Genomic DNA, 18,622 nt, shown 5'->3' on the forward strand with positions numbered 1-18,622 from the left:
AACAAACCGACATTAAATCGAATAGCTTTACCTTTAATACAGCATGAGCTGAATAAACGTCCATTAAGCTGCTTAAACATATTAATGAAAATGGTTTTCCATTCAGCTGGAATGCCGGTTTAGTCTCCTACTTCGTCAATTTTCTTTGTAAGTAAGTTTGCTTCTTAGATTGTCCAATTTCCACTACGTAAAATGTTGCGTGCGATGGGGTGAAACAACCAGGTTGACTCCTGAACACCTTGATATTGTGAGTCAGAAATTACTCGTATTAATAGTAAAGCTGTAGCGATTCTCTTTCTGAAACATCTTATTTAGATTAAATATATTTTAAAATACTCTGCTGGTGACCATTGTGGGTCAGTGAGTAAGGCGCGAGCTAGTACCTCGGGATTTTCAAGCTCGGTTTCCCCTTGTCATTTGGGCAGGATGGGTCTGGCATGCACGTGAAAGAAACATTGACAGTTGGAAACCCTAGCACCGTTGTCCTGGCAAATTTTCCTCATGGCCCACTGCATGGCGTATGCCCGTCTTCATTGGGCGGGTTAAAGCAGAACAGTAGGACCCCATTTCATTTCTTGTCTCAAATTTACCTTCTAACAAGACACTTCGCGCCAATTAGGTGTATGATCACTATAGCTCTTTCCAGAGCACCTGATACCATCTTCATTTTAGAAACAGAGCCGAACATCGGAATATAAATTTTAGCTTAGTTCTTTACAGTAATCAAAAACTTTACAATATAAGATATTAAACTGTGCGTAGGGGTCTTTAGCATTGGGAGGAAATCGGGGGATCTGGAGAAAAACCCCGTTGTTAGGCATTCGACCCTACTCCTTGTCACGCACAAGCATGGGGTCGAAACATTGTCACTTGACTCAGTGCCAGACTTTTTGATCTAAAGCGCACGCTTTATGGCCACACATACATAACATTTAGAAACTATACCTGACCAACACACACCTGAAAGGTAAAAATAATATACTGTTTTATGTAATGTACTTTCTTAAAGTTTCATAGAGAATGGGTTGGTTGGTACGAAAAATAGAATTATTCTGAGACAAATAGATGTCCTTTTGAACTCAATATAAACCAACGTAATCTTTGGTCCGATTTGAACAATTTTTCAATAATATTTTTCAAACTATTAAAAATTATTTAAATTTGTGCTTGGTCTTAATATCAATATTTAACTTATATTTTGGCATGATAGAAGGTTATAGCTCAGTTTAATATACTTTATACCAAGCAGTGTTTGTAATCTGTATTTATGATAGAAGAGACGATAGACAGGATAATCAATTTGAAATAATCTGAACGATCCACTAACCACTTAAAAAGTTGTGTTTAATCTGTCTTTTTGTTTTTTGAAACAAACCAGATGCAGAAAAAGAAATCGCCTTTAAGGTGAAATCACCGATTTCCAAAATCAATAACGAACAGTTCAGAATAAATCTTTTTTCCCAACGTCGTGCGGAGTAAGTGATTTGGTGGCCAACAATGGCGTTAACTTCTCGCTCTCTGTCATATTACATCCAATCTGCTCTTCATTTTCTACGAAACTTGTAATTCTTTCAAGTTTTTTCTCTTGTTGTCCAGGCAACCACGCGTCTGCAATATATTACATTTAATGACATTTCAACGAGTCTTTCAAAAGAAAATGTCATTCCTAAAATTCAAATGAACGCCTTCGATGATCTTTATGTAATTGCAAGCGATTCTTATCAAGTGGAAATTAAACATTGGATTCTTTTCTGTTCCCTTTCTTGTCAGTGTAAATCGTATTATAGGCTTACAAATGCTTCAGTGTAATGGCTTTCTTCTTGTAGTCAAGGTCTGTATGACCTCGTGATGGTTTCTGGGATTGATTTTACACAATTTAAGAATCATTATAGAACCATTGTCGATTTTTTGCTCTGTCTCTCTGAAATGAAGGGTCGCCAATATCTTTATGGATAGGTAGATTGCAATGTTTGTTCAACAACTCCCAAAAAATACACAAGGGTAGAGATATTTGTTAGTTCGTAAAAATTTGTTGGTGAATTTTCATCCACCTTATATCGCTTAAAATTTCTTGAAAATGATTATTTGTTGCCGGGAACTCGTGTATAAGATGACGTAAAAATGGTTGCTCGTCGTTTTACTGTAAATTCAACTATAGTGAATACGTAAGTTTTGCGTTAGATCAATATTTTTTTACGTAAATTTAACTTAAATTTTAAGCTAGATTAACATATAATCTCTAGCGTAAAAGCAACTAACAAAATCGCAAGTGATTCCGTCAAAGAAAGCAAGAGGAGATGAGTTGCGTCTGTCGCATGATTCAAGCATTAGACGTCAGGAACTCAAAAGGCAAGCGAAAGCTGGAATGTCCAATGATCGTCCAGAGAAAATTACTACAGACCAATGATTTGTCAAATACTAATTGGTATGTACAGGCTTGAAAACTATATGTATTTCAGTCTAAATTAAAGTTATTGATTTTACCAGGGAGAATTATTTAAGAAATGTGATATTTTGCTTCATTTATGTCCTAAAAAAGGTTTGAAATTAAATTTCCAACTATGCAAATGTTCAAATTATTCTTTCTAACAAATTAGTTTATTAAAATTTAATATTCATTTCGACAATATATGTTGTAAAAAGTCAGAGGCGGATTCAATGGGGGGGCGCGAGGGGCGCCCCCCCCCCCCCTAATTTTCGACAGTGCCCTTTTTTACTGCTGAATGTGCCTTTTCTCAGACTCAAATATGTCCGTTCCCAACCCGTTGTAGGGATCCCAAATGACTCAAACCATCGACTCAAACACACCAGTCTGGGAAATAGCTCTTGGTATGGCTACAGATGCAAGGAAATGACGGATAATTTTCTTGGGGACCCCCCCCCCCCCCCTCAGCGGCGTGCCCCGTCTCCGCGGTCAATGCCTTCATTTTGCAGCGCCTCCCCCCCTTTTCAAAATTCCTAGATCCGCCCCTGAAAGTTGATTCAATTAAGATAGTCCCTTGTTATTGGATTATTAATTATTTATATTTTCTTCTTTTCTAGAAATAACGTGTATCATACCCTGAACCAATCTGTTCACATACGAATTCAGATGTGTCATACAACTCTTGTACGCCTTGTAAAAATATGTTGATAAACAGGACGATTGCAGAACAAACGCCCGGTATATTTTAAGTGAAAACAGATTAATGTGAAAGGATTATAACATTCGCTAAAAAGGGTGTACATAAAATTATAGAAACGGTAAAAATAATGGGTAGGCTTACTGGACGTCAAATCTATACATTAAGGTCATCTGCAGATTTGGTCAAGGTCTCGATATTTACATAGGGTTAAGGAACGTGACTGTTGACGAGATTGTGGGTTAAGGTTAGGGTTAGCGCTAGCCCTGTTTACATCTCGTGACCTGGCGAAATCTGCAGGAGGCCTTAATATTTAGACCTAACCCAGGTTGACCATTTCTGACGTATATTCTAATAGCTTGGCGGCCATATTGTTTGTTTTGTGTTGACATAATTATGAAAATGAAACGATTAGGTTTAACGTCCTACGTTTCTGCTCCGACTGGGCTAATGAAGACGGTGACATATTTATAAATGACTAGATGCAATAGGGTTAGAAGATAGCTTTATAAATGAATACGAAATTTCTATCATCTGTAACTATTGTAACCCAGTGTGATTTTCTGATTTTGTTCTTGTCACATCTGATTATTCTAGTTCTCAAAACTTTTCACGGTGGCTAGGTAAGTGTGGGGCTGGCTCACTAACCCGGGTTCTCCTTGGTGCAGGGCGGAGGGCCTGGAAAGAAATGGCGCCCTTTCGTTAAATGGGACTTTAAACCTTGTTAAACATCTCCGGTAGTTTGACAATGAATAAGGATAAACCATAGACCTGATTGCACACTATATGACATATTCCCACCATCATAAGCCTTGTTGGTGCTGAAAAATAAGACGTTAAACCCCATTTCATTTTATGACATCTCTTTTCAGTTCCCTAGAATTTTCCAGAAGAGTTATTAACCCAACGAACTCTGTTTCTTCTTATCACCCTCCTTTCAGCTATAATCATTTCCACACAGATTCTTTTTTACATTTGAATACTGTTGTATAAAGCGTATTGAACAATGCCAATATTATTGTTGGATCACAAGTCGATACTACCTGCCTTGGGCTAAATCATATCGTATCTGCACATTCTGACTTCTATATTTACTCGTTATTGCCAATTGTTCTGTTTGATTGACAGACATGTGACGCCATTGCCTGGCTAGGAATAATGAGAAATCAAGACATAAACAAAGTGCATAACCATGGATTGTTATCATATCATTACTACTCTGGCAAGTAGAAAGGTCTAGTGGTTCGGTGGGGCGAAAAACAGAGGTGTCATGTATACCATGATGAGCACCCATATCTTAATTGTCCGTACAGCGCCGCTACGAGCCACTCTTTATAAAAGTTAGGTCGTTGCGCCGATGTCTATGCAAGTTATTGGTTCGATTTGAGGAATAAAATCCCCATTGATGAGTCCTGAAATGATCTAATTGGAATTAAGTTGACGTGAATCGCGACGATGCCTACAACAACATTTTCTTAAAATGAAACTATTAAACATTTCTTTCAAATCCGAACTAATGATATTTTTAATAAATTAATTTATAACTTCATATCATACTTCTAAGTGGAAAGCTTACCAGAAAAGGCAAAGGTTACCAGGCAACGAAACATACACCCACCAGCAACGTTTTCATCCGAGCCTCTATAGAAAATATTATAGTTTTTATTGCATTCCAAAAGATCAGATGGTAACTGTGGTCTCCTGAGTGTTAAAAAGATTCGGAACAAGTCTGAAATTTAATGTCAGAAATTTATGGAATTCAATATAATGATTTCTATTATACAGCAATCCAACCTACGCTATATTATCTTGCAGTTGTATGATAATTGCAGCCTCTTAACAAAGTTTTTTTTTTATCAATAAGAATCTTTTTCTTGCAGAGCCAGACAACCTATAAAGATTTGACCTCCAATGTGTTATCAGAGTTTCGTTATAAAAAAGGGTAAAACTCTGAATGTCAACAGGACTCTTCCTCTCATATACGTTTCAAAAAGGTTGGGGATGATATTTAGGCCTCCAGGTTTGATTTCCAAGGGGGTATTACTCAGAAAGTGGGTATAACGCCAATAGGATTCTTCCTCTTTTATTGTTAGCCCAGCTACACCGAGTTTTTTTTAAAATTTTTTTAACAATATCGGATGATAATTGTAGTAACTAGAGTGTAGAAGGCACTCGGGACTAAGGACAGGACATGTAATATTATATGACCAAAGTGTATAAAATGTTATCGGGTGTTTGTGATTAACAATATCAGATGATAATTGTAGTAGCTAGAGTGTAGAAGGCACTCGGGCCTAAGGACAGGCCATGTAATATTATATGACCAAAGTGTATAAAATGTTATCGGGTGTTTGTGATTAAGTGGGTTCTAGTGTCTGTCGATTTCATTAAGATGTATCGGTGGGTACGAGAGTGGACCTAGAGATACAGATATCTGAGTATAATTTAATTAACGGATGGTCTATTTCTAGGAGAATGAGGACTAAAAGAAAAACAATGTAGAGATAATATCAGCGAAGTTAGTGTTATCTATAGATGAGGCAAACCAATTAATTGATTAATATCTTTAAAATATTTATCCTCGACAGTCGCGATCCTAAATACACAATCATCGATTGGAAACATACTCAAACTTCCGAGTAAATTTATATTTGTTACAAAATACATTATACATGTACTCTACGCCCCCCACCCTTTTGACCGTCAAATATGCTCCACTCCTCTCAGAAATCCTGCATACGTCGTTTTCTAGTAACCCGCAACTTTTCTTTCGTAATAATAGATCACACCTTTAGCTTTACAATTTCACTGTAATATCTATTTTTCTTAGAAAGTGGAAAGAAAAGATAATATTTTTATAAAGGAATGTTATAGTGATGGCAAGAGTAGATTAACTTGCGGATTCATATAATGGAAGTTTTATTGCTGCCTCACGTTTTTCTATTGATTGCAGATAGGGTCTCCAGAGAATTGTCTGGCTTCGAGAACGAGCTGTTTGTATTCTAATGATCTCTATAAAACAATTTATTCATAGAAGTTGGTTGATCTGGACTACTCTAGCCACGTCAATATGTACATCACTGCTATTATTTAGATCTCGTCGTGTCAATTTTCGATGAAATTCTTATTTCACTTTTGCATTGCCAGCTTTGTTAAAATTATGATTTAGTTTATGAATTGTCACCGCATTCATTTCAATCTTTTTATCGCCGTAGTATAAATAATATTTGGTCGTTATTTTATTTTATTTTTTTTCAGTGTGATTTCTCGGTATCTGCTTCTTACTATTTTTGTTCTACAGGGTTTATATAGTTTTGGGTCTGAACGAGAAAGAAAATGAACGAAATTTGTCGTTTTTGGTTTCTATATGGAGTCCTGCTTCGTCTGTTTTAGTAAATAACAGTCAATTTACCAAATTATATTTCATTTCACAACAATATTTGACCATTTTAACACAAATGCATATGAAAAGAAAACAAACAACACATTGGTTGTGACTTACGTTACAGTACCTTTAAGAATGAAATTATCTCCGTTCGTTGCTTTGTCTATTTCGAATTCCAACTGTTAAGGGGTCTTTAACTTGATACGCTGGGTACTAAAGGGGGAAAATGAGTAAAGACTAGGGTGATAGCGCGTATGTCGCAGTATTATACAGTAGGCCTACACCATAAATTATGAGGCCCTAGGCACCGACCAATTCGCCGAGCACGATTGATTTGTCGTAGACTCTCTTGTCATATGGGGCGAGGATGACGGTAACTTTTGTGATAAAACCATGCATTTGAAACCTAGCAGTGTGTCATCCATCGTTGGTTGGTGACAAATAACAACAACTGCTCTCCAGTTTTATTATACTTCCACATTCATAATGTGTGTGTGGGTCGCTTACAGGGCGCAATTCTTAATGGATTGTCTTGAAACGTTGCATACTTATTCCTTATACCATAAGAGATGGTCCCTATTGTTTATGGTGCATGCCCGATCCTCAGGGGAGAACCCCGCCCATTTTTTGTATTTGTTTGTTTGTCACCTACAGGGCACAATTCTTGATTGATCATCTTGAAACTTTGCGTACTTATGCCGTATACCCAAAGAACCATCCTTAATGTCTGTGGTGCATGCTCAACTCCCAGTGACAGAGCCACGCACATTTTCTCTTTGTGTGTCGCCCACAGGCCGCAATTCTTAATGGATCATCTTGAAAACTTCTCATACTTATTCCTTATACCCTAAGGGTGGCCTCTTTTATTTTTTTAGTGCATGCCCGACCCCCTGGGACAGAGCCAAACCTAATTTATGTGTTCGTGTGTCGCCAACAGGTAGCAATTCTTGACAGATCCCTTTGAAACTTTGCATATCTATTCTTTATACCAAAGGATGACCCCTATTGTTTTTGGTGAATGTACGACACCCAGGGGCAGAGCCACACCCAATCTTTCTTTGTGTGTCTGTGTGTTGCCTACAGGTCACACTTCTTAATGGGTCGTCTTGGAACTTGGCCTTTTTGTTAATATTTTGTCTGTAAATAATCTACAGGTGGGAATTATTAACAGATTTGGATCCATTTCGGAATGATCCATCATAGGGTTGTGTAGATATTTATATTGTGCCGTATCCAACCCCCATGCAGGGACCGAGTCCCGCCCAATTTTTGTGTTGTTTACAGTCTACAGACTGCAATTCTGAATGGATCATCTTGGAACTTTGCATATGTATTCCTTATACACCATAAAGACAGCAATTATTTATTTTGATGCATGCCCCGACCCCCAGGAATGCGGAAGTATATTGCAGTGGTACCGATGCTCTTGTTTTTAATCTAGTTTAAAGAGAGCGTGTACGATAAAATAGCAATGCGTGTATTATCTTCCTAAATCGAATTTCATTTAAAAGAATATTGTAATGAGGGGGGGGGGAGGGGGGTGAGCCCCAAGATCAATGAAAGCATGCTAACATGTAATTTATTTAGTAACTGGAGTTTTAAAGTGGCGATTCCTCAGCATATATATATATGCATTTTGAATATAATACTACCAGTATGTATTACCAGTCATTACCAGTACCGAACGTACTTTCTTTGTTTTCTTACTCAGGATATCACATAGCAAAACAGAAAATTCATGAGAAATACTTATGAACACCAATGTACGACAAAACTTTGTTAGATATAATAATGCCACAAATAAGTAGATGTATCAGATGTTCCAGAAAGAGGAAACATGCTGTCGTACAATGCACACATGTGGTTGTGGGCTTTGGTTTGTCACCGAACGTACCGAGGCACACTGTTTTTGGGAAACCGATATATAAATGACATAATGATAAAGACGACAGTTTTTAATCGATGTTTTTCCATTTTGACGCGAAGTATTTTAGGACCGTAAGATGATGAACCCTGTTCTTTTTCAGTCGGTGAAGCTTGTGAATTCGATATAGATCAGATTTCTTGACCCTTACCAACATCCAAGTGTTCCTTTCAGATAATATGGATATCTGTCGTTAGAGACATAGCTGATGTGTGGACGTATTCCATCCACGTTTTGCTTTGGTGTATTCATTTAATTCCCTGGTCGTCATTTGAGTGATTGCTAGTCACTTTAATATCTGAAAGAAATATCTGTCTAAAAATGGTTCAATTTTCGCCATTGTTTACAAGTTTTATGTAAATTGAAAATTCCTCATCGACTTTAAACGATAAAACCACGGAACAGCAGCACTTTTGATTGGCCTCTTTTTCATCCGATTGAATCAAAGCCGGGAGATCAACTACCGTTGATATTTTTAGTTGAAAATTTGATATTTTTCGAAAAATGCAAATGCCGCGCAGAGATTCTAACTGTATACATTCATTTTATGTTATTTTGACGTTTTGACATGTCAAAACGTCAAAATAACATAAAATGAATGTCACTAGCCTATGATAATCTCCGTGGCACGCATTGTCTAAATTTATCCATTAACGGTAAATTATTAACTAAGAAACTTTAACATTAAAGTCCAAATTCTCACCAATCTGTAAATTACAGTACATAATGCTAAGATTATCTCCCACCGATCATGCTTCGTTAGTCATCGTTGCTTAAAGTGGTGATTAATCGATATCTAACGACACGGCTTCATAGTTTAGGACAGCAGGGAATTTAATTGATGTTAATGTCTTGTTGAGATTTTAGACCATTTTCCGACTAGCACAGTGCTTTCCAACCTTTTTTGCTAACGACACACCTTGGAACACATAAAACAATAGGGACACACCTGGCTAAATATATATGAAAAATATTTGAATTTTGCAAAATAAAAACATTGCAGGGCATAAACGGCATACAACCGTAGACACAGACTAGTCTTATACACATAGAATTACTCAAACTAAATAAAGAAATAACACAGCTATGAACTTACTTTATTGCAGTGTTTCGAATTTCATAAGTCAAATAGCTGGCTTCTATAGTGAAAAATTTTCTTGGTGTGCCGTTCAAAATTTCGCGGTACTCTTAAGAAGATCTCACGGCACACTAGTGTGCTGCGGCACAATGGTTGAGGATCAATGGATTAGCATATAAAAGGGGCGGGGCGATTCCTGCGTTTAGGCCACTTCTTTTCCAAGTTGCGTCGAGGGAGAGGGGGCGGTTGAGCAGCAGCGTGAGTGTCACCTCTTCTCCAAATTACAACTGTCAAGATTTGCGTGCACGTTTTTGTTTACACGGGAGTAAATAGACATTCACTCATGCCATAATTAGATTGCCTGTCTACAGCTACCTCCGCCTGTGAACAGGCCCTAACCTAATTAACCAACATTTTAATTCCTACATCGACAATTTTAGTCGAAAACACTGAGTATGCTTTTAGAAAATTTTAGAAGTATTTATTTCTCTTCTATTGTCATATTGATTGAAATTAAATATGTTTATTTAGCCATTGTGTGCATGAAAGATGTCAAACTAATCAGAGCCGAATCACAAAATAGTCCTCTAATTATTCAATATGGCGGCGCCCTTGAAAAAGATAATTCCACCGAGGCGGTTTTGTTTGCGAAGACAAATTTAGGAGTATCTAACTTGTTTTGAAAGATAAACAGATTGAAACTCTAAAGACAGTTTACAATTGTAAAAACTGTATTGCAATATTACCCATTAGCACATGTTTATATATCGCTTTTACCGGAGTAGCAGAAGTTGACAATTTGCCAACTTGACATATGTGTTTACATAAAACACGTGCTTCGGGTTATTTTTACTCTGGTGTGTAAAGCAGTAGTCCAGTCGATAAGTCCCGCCCCAAAATGATCACATAAGCGTTTTAAATGGACGGCATTTAGGGCAGTGATCTGTTCTCGGAGTATGACGTAGATGGATCGCTGCGTGCAGTATGACATCCACTCTGACAACTGGAAACAGACTTGTGATTCGAGCCCATTCAGTACCTATTTCAAAAGTTGTCGGCTGAAGAATTAATTAGTGTAAACTTTACACATTAAGTCTGCCAGTCATGCTGGAAAAATAAATATCGATAATAAAGGTCATATTTACTCCTGTTGACAAAATAGGTTTATAAATCACGAAAGCGTTGGTATATTTACGTCGATTATCCAGACTGTTGATATGCTCAACTTTAACTTAGATGAATGAATGAAAAGTGGTTTGACAACACACAAGCACCAAGCGATATATATTTCGCCAATTCAATGCTCAATTTGGAAAAAAATCATTTCGATCTGAATAAAGATACAAAATTTATGCCATGTTTCGACGTGTCATTTTTTTCCCGCCAAATTACATGCATTATAGTAGTGGTACAGCAAAGGTTCTCTGCGACCAGAAATTTTGTCAGGCTACAGGACAAATGAAGAAGAAAGCAACAAAATTAAACATATCTAATAATTGCACCAAATAAATGCTATAACTATCATAATTTTATTGTTGTCGCCTATATTTAAGCATCCTCTTTATCCCCACTGCAGGTCTCATTCCGTTCCACTGCACTATGCCCTGTTTTCATCCCTGTATTCAAATTATCTGCCCTCGATGATTGTGCTATTTTTATAAACCAATACGCTTGATAGCATAATGACTTTCTACAAAAAAATTTCTACTGCCTGTTTTGACTGACATAGAAACATCTTTCCATCGTAAAGATGTTTTAGGGCATGTTTTTGTGTGTATGTCACTTTTGTTAAATTAAATTTCTTGCAAACTTGCCCATAATCGAGCGAACAAGACACCATATTATTGTTTTGAACGTAAACAATGGAGCTAAGACTGTTTGTAAACTGATTTTTGATTGGTTCGTAGAATTAAGGTACGATCAAGGGCAGATAATTTGAATGCGTGAATACCCCATTGATAAACCCAGGGATGATATTTAAGCAACAATATAAACCATAAAAACCCGAGACAAGAATTATTAATTAACGTGTGTTATAGACCATAGACTAGCGGAAAATTTGATTTCCTTAACGCCTGCCCCCAGAGGCCAATGTCTGCGCCCCCCCCCCCCCACACACACAAATTATGCCTCTTCCCTAGCCTATTGGTCAACCAGGCTTAACTACTACACTATACCTAGCTCTAATATCTGGCTGTATCCCTTTAATTGTGGAGACTGTAAATATTATAACTTATCTTTAATTACTGTTCACGTTATTAATTATTTGTATGGTTGCCTTAGTAACATTGACAACGTTTCATTAATTTGAAGCTAAGTTCTAAGATAACTAGATAGTGTGGAGAAAATAAAACCGTTGTAAATGCATTAATCATTCCTCTCTATATTATTATTTTTCAAATAAAACAACTGCAAATATTACTATTTTATGCATGGGTAAAATTTCATTCCAAACTCAATATAGTAAGGGATACACTGAGTGAAAATATGGTATTATCACCGTGTTACTGTTAGTGACATTATGGGATATAAATACATTTCTTGACCCCAGACTAAGATTATGTTCTTAATCTGGTGGACATGAAGACCTAGCTCAACGTGAAAATACACTATTCAAAAAAAGAGACGTAACTTATGAAATGCTTCTGTAAGAGAACTGTTCAAACCGTTTACTGTGACTGAAAATAGTTCCAAACAAAATGTCCATTTTAGTTCACCTGTCTAGACCTCTGGAAAATGTATCTTTGGAAGTAGCTGAATGGTTTCACATTGGAGGTTAATACATAACGCACACGCCTCCGCCATGGTTCACCCCAATTCCCTTTAGTTTTCTCAGCATTTTCGGACGAAGTGCGGGAACAAACATTTCGTTGCTACATTGTCATTGATATAAATATGGTTGTATATTTTCAGTGTTACCTGACGCTAGATTTGTAACAGTGCAAAGATGGTATCAGTATATATCAATATCACTCATATTCATCAGCTGTATATCTATTTTGGCGGGAATTATAACAGTTAATGTGGTGGCAGATGAACCTTTGCTAACGTTCTTCACTGGTTCACCAATATGGACGGGGGCAGTGGTCAGTATTTATTTTTAAACTATCTTGTGGGATGTAACAATCATAGAGATAATAATCTCTGGGTTTGGGGGTGCTCTCTTATCAGCCATAATCGACGGTGGTTGGATTATGAACGGATGAAGGCGGTATAATTTCATACTTTTCTGCCATGTGCAAAAAGGTCCAGTTTATGATGACTGGGGTCCTTGAATAGGATAACAGTTAAATTAGGCACAATCGCACAAATATCTGATCTCTCTCCCATTGGCTGATAAGTGGTCTCATACAAGTTATTTGCCCTTGAATTTAATTATTTCGACTTTTTTTGTATGATATTTAAACTGAAGGTTGTATTATTTTTGAGAGAGATTTTCCTTTTTTACAAGCCAATGTAATACCAAAAACATATACCCTTGTTTATTGGGAGAAATCAGCCCATTGAATTATTAAGCATGACGTTTTCTGGGTTTCAATGTCGTTAATCAACGTCCTGACAGTGACAGTCGAATTGTCTGTGTTGGTATACAGAACTACGTTTCCTTGTGAAGTATGTCAGTTTTGAAATCCAAGCATACACGACACATTCTGTTTGTTTCAAGCTAGATTAGGTTCTATGACAAACGCGGTCGTGATAGAAAGCAGTTTAGATTAGAATACAGATTAAAAATCAGAATAAAAATAAACGAATTGAAATTGTAATCTGATTGTATAATATTCTGGCCTCCAATTTCACCCTACCGCTAAAGAACTGTGCAAGCGACTTATTGAATGAATAAAAATTTACCATATGTCAGTACAGAAATGACATAGTTTGAGTTTTAACATATAATTGTTCTGTATTTACAGGGTCTGATAGCCGGTGCTTTAGTTTATGTTGATTGGAGAAATATGAACCAGAATGGACCACCTTTAACAACGTCTACTCTTGTAAGTTATCTCCTCTTTATTGTCTTTGCTTGGTGCCTTAAGCGAATTATTTTCAAGTAAATGGCTCTTGCCATAACAGGATGTGTCCTAAAAAGATTGTACCCATATTTTCTATCATTTGGACCACTGTAGATAAACAAAATATTTCAGTTAGTACTTTAATATCTATATCTCACAGGCGCCTCCCCCTCTCTAATTTCACATAGGCCTACGGTTTACAATTACATTCAAAAATTTTACATCTTCCTTCTTTTTCAGGTTTTACTCCATTTTATGTTTGAGATGTTATGTGCAGCATTCTGTCTATTTATGGCAGTGTGGAATGCCACGGGGTGTATGTCAGAAATAGCCATTCAGAAATCATGCCATACTGATAGACCATCTAATATGTCGACGGCCATCGCTGATTACATCATTTGTATTTTTCTTCTTCTAAATAGCTTAATCATTCCAATATTTGTGATAATAAATCGGAATATTTTCGGTTCTAAAACAATTGATGAACGTTTAAAAGAAATAGAAGCCAGACTGCAGATTAGAATGAATGACATGCAGACGGAAGCGTCTTTAAGACGCCCGTGCACTTACGACACTGTTTATTGAAGACTTAATTCGTGTGCTTTTCATATTCTTGGCACTTTTAGCTAATAAATTTGATTTATCATCCACTTTGACCTGAGTTAAACATAAAATTGTCGGTTTCATTGATTTATGTATTGATTTAGTTTGTGGGATAACACGTGTACTTTATTCAAAAGTTTACATCCAAAGATAAAGTCGGTGTTGGGATTTTATCAATTGTGCGTTCTTGTGTCGACACTGCAATGGTAAAGCAAACCAAAAAGTGTCAACAAGCCGACTTCTGCTTTCGAAACAAAATTTAATCGTAAAGAGTTTGCCCCATCGCAAATCGAAATAACATATCAGATCAACCCAATGAAATACATTATTTTAATCTCATTCAAATGGGTTTACGTTTAAGTTAGTTTAGCCCCTTGGCCCTTTCCAATGGGTTTGTTAATAAAACAAATCGTGTCCAATATGTGTTTTCTATACCTTATATACCTTACCTACATTTCCCAATTTCTTAAATTATTTTTAGTATACATTTTCTTATTCCGGCGCATATCTCATAAACCATTCAATCAAGATATCTTTATAAAACAGGGTCTATATCTTTTCAACCCGTTGATACGTTGATAGTACAATGGTAGCTGGAGTTTTGCAATTGAACACAATTTTTGTGCACAATAACCAGGTGTAATAATTTGGAGGCCTGATACTACAACCATTTATACCATGTACATTGCTAGTACCCCCCCCCCCCCTCCCACAGAGATTGTTTATCCCTGTACCTTCCAAAAACAAGTCCAAGGGCGCGGGGTCATGTTGACGGTGTCTTTCTATTGGTTGTACAGCTCAAATTGCTGTGAAATTTTTAAATACTGGGTCGACTTGAAATGCAACTCAAGGGAGATAATACTGGCCATATACAACTGGCGGTAGTTTTTTCTTTGATGTCCATAGCAGTAATATCTCATAACATCCTGTCATGACGTCATCATAGGTTGATATATTCGGTTCATATCAACCGCTATGACGTCATCTCAGGTCGATATATTCGGCTCATATCAACCGCTGATGACGTAGATGATCGAAATAATACAAAGAACACAGAAATAAATTTTTATTCTTTTGACAATTAAAAATTGTTATACCACAGTTTGTAGCATCCAGGACCGAAATAGACGGCGAACTTATCGGCATATTTAAATCGGTTCTCCATACTCCATGTCTAAGATATCTTGCAGAATTTTCTTTCCGTCCACATTTCGATTATATCTCCACACACTCCAAGGTTAGAAAGTATTTATCGCCCAAGAGTTCCTTTGTAAAGTATTTTTGGGTATACAGTCCACTTAAAACAGTCGGTCAAATCCTTCTCTGAACATACCGAAAACCTTCAATCACGGTTCACTGTCAGAATTATCGGAAAAGATTGCCTTTTGATCCAAATTTTCTTCAGGCTTTGGATAGATCCTCAACGATATTTGCGTTCACATCTATTCCATCGTTAATATGTTGGCTGAAAAAGAATTGATCATTCATCTGACTTCGTATTATTATCCATTTTGTTTTTGATTTCAATTCAATTACTCCAAAATGGCGACGTATAAACAAAAACATGCACGTACATTCGCGTGATTACTTCGGTAATTTTCGCTATTTGGCGGAAACTATCGAGCAATTATCCAATCATTGTTGCCTTTTATTAAAAGAGTCCGTTAAATTAAAGGGTGAAATGGCGTTGTATATGTCGGACATAAACCTACTCTCCCTCGGATTGATATGATAGAGAACACTTGGGCTTGTTCTCTATCATATCAACCTCGGGTAGGTTAATATCTTATACATAAAATACCCGAATCATTTACTGTGAATCATTAAATGTTAATACTATAAGAGTTATTAAAGCTATAATATCCTTGGGAATTAGACCAATCTAGAGGGCTACTTAGGAAAACATTGTGAATCGAAAACTAAATGATCACAAAAAACACATGTATGTATGAAGTCTATAGATATGCAGTAATCTTTTAACAAATTTAATGCTTTCTGGCGTGATCTTATTACAAAGGATGCCAAAGCTTTAATACTACCCGACTGTAGTCTTTAATACTACCCGACTTTGTTTTATTATAAGGATGCTATAGCTTTAATACATTTTAATACTACATGACTTGATCTTATTAATCAGGATGCTATAGCTTTAATAAATCTTACCATTTAAAGTTTCGTCTTTCTTTCTCGTCAAGAAAGCGACTCTCTTCACAACAAGTATTAAGTGCATTTTGGGTATTTTTCTAGTCGCTTTCAAAGAGTTGACTATTTCTCTCATAATTAAATTATGGTAAAATTGTTTAGAAGTGTCTTGCTTTAAACGACATAGCGAACTTTATTTTGAATTTTTGTTCAATCTGATAACTATAGGTCTTAAATCGACCACCTCGTGCCCACCAAAACCTCCAAACAGACGACAATAGCCTCATCTAGAATATTTTCTATGCCTTCTATACATGTATATATTTGTCAATTTTCATTAGTTTATGCTCAAGGTCGGTCTTAGTATTATTCTTGCATGAGTTCAGCCTGTCCAGCAATTTCCCTGATAGTGATATTTCCATTTTATTCGAATTTCGCACGCGCTTCGCCAAAAACGACCCCATCCTATCTCTTCCTTCATGTTCAACTTTCAGATTGTCGATTATTTTGGAAAGTATTTTCTGTTTCTAACATTGGTGTTGTTTTTACAGATTCTGTATCTTTAAGAGTAGCCTACTTATAGAAAGATGATCAGCCTATAATTAAAGAATTATAATTCTCCATTTCTACTAAAAGCTCTTCCTTTAATTTAGCACAAACAGCAACAATGATCATTTCCGATATTCCATAGGGTAGACAATTTTTAAAAAATAAAATACGAAATAGGTTAATAATAGATTGTAATTATTTTCGATCTTAATACAATATACAAATTAGTATATTACTATTGAATGTTGGTTGAATATTCTTGTATTTAAGAAGTAAATTTGAGAGATCTTGACTGTATATTTCTGAAACATTGTTTTAATATAATTATTCAGAGGCTGCATATTCCATTTCATGAGCTTAATTTATTTAGAATAGTGAAATCAGTAGAATTAATGATATTTACCTTTACGCCGACAGGTTTTATTTATTGCCTTATAATATCTACTCTAACAACTAATTAAAATAATAGTGTAAAATATTATAGAGGCCAAATGAAGTAAACGATTAGCGTGATAATTTTAATACAAATAACATTTTGCGCTGTAAAGCGCTTTGCTTTGAATTTTTGTTTCACTGATCCGTCAGTGTTGATATTATTTTCCAAAGTCTACGACAAATGCACCAAAAATATGAACAACGGTTTGGAATATTTAACAACTCACCTGATGGTTTAAAAGCACGAAAAATGTCAGTTTTGAGCAAGATAAGTAATAGACACCGCTTATTTCCAGAATATGGCTATAGCTATGGCGTCATGTCATTATGTCGTCACAATGGACGTATTCATTGTTAATGTTATCCAGTGAATTTTTGTGTTTAGTTGGCATACGGCAGATAAGGTCTGGTATTGGTAAATCTAATGTTAGCTTTAAACGTTATAATGCAGATAACACCAGTTTTGGAAATAGAGATATATTTTATTATATAAAATAAACGATTCGGCGATAATTTTAATACAATTAACATATTAAAAAGGCTGTGCGTTTCACTTTGAAATTTTTGTTCCACCACCCTTCAGTCTATGACAAATTGGACCAAAGTCTAGGATAAACTGGATCAAAAATATGAACAAAAGTTTGAAATAGTGAACTTGTCATATTAACAACTCACCTGATAGTTGAAATGATAATTTGTCTGTTGAAAAGTAGGAAAAATAACAATTTTTAGCAAGATAACTAACTAACGAACACGGCTTATTTCTAGAATATGGCGATAGCTATGACGTCATGTCATTATATCGTCATAATGGGCGTATTCATCATTATCCAGTAAATATTTATGTTTAGTTGGCGATAACAGCTTAGGTCTGGTGAATCCATTGTTAAAGGAGCCAAGTCTCTAACTCAATATCATCCAAAGTCTTCGACATTGAAAACACGAATTATTTGTCTATTTAAATCAACATTAATGTTGTGATCTTACCCGGAAAAGATGGGCTTCTTATATCCAGTATTTAAGACAGAATAATCATTTTACAATTGGTACACGAATCGTGTACCGTACCATAATATTTTTCAGCGCCATTTGTGACAAGGGACTCGAAGAACGAGGCTAGACATTTCCACAAGTCATGTCAAATGGTGACGCAAAATTCTTATCTGCAGAGTATAAGCAATAAATACTATCGGTGTAGACTGGAATAACCATAGAGATTGTCATTCGATTGAGACTTCTGGCGTATTTCGCCGAACATACTGATTAGAATTTAAAGTGAAATGAAAATGAAATGAAATGGGGTTTAACGTCATACTGTTCTGCTCCGACTGGGATAATAAAGACGGGCATACGCCATACAGTGTGCTATGAGGG

General features: G+C 36.0%; 1 long non-coding RNA gene across 1 annotated transcript in view; it reads left to right on the forward strand.

The window, feature by feature from the left end:
• Positions 1–14,171, forward strand: part of LOC126810240 (uncharacterized) — a 28,722-nt gene extending 14,551 nt beyond the window's left edge. The window contains exons 2-4 of the long non-coding RNA XR_007675114.2: positions 12,423–12,595; positions 13,421–13,501; positions 13,760–14,171. This is a non-coding gene — a long non-coding RNA (uncharacterized LOC126810240). The remainder of the gene's footprint in view (positions 1–12,422; positions 12,596–13,420; positions 13,502–13,759) is intronic.
• The last annotated feature ends 4,451 nt before the right edge of the window (positions 14,172–18,622 follow it).

This window comes from Patella vulgata, chromosome 1 (assembly GCF_932274485.2).
Source record: "Patella vulgata chromosome 1, xgPatVulg1.2, whole genome shotgun sequence".
Taxonomy (NCBI): domain Eukaryota; kingdom Metazoa; phylum Mollusca; class Gastropoda; family Patellidae; genus Patella; species Patella vulgata.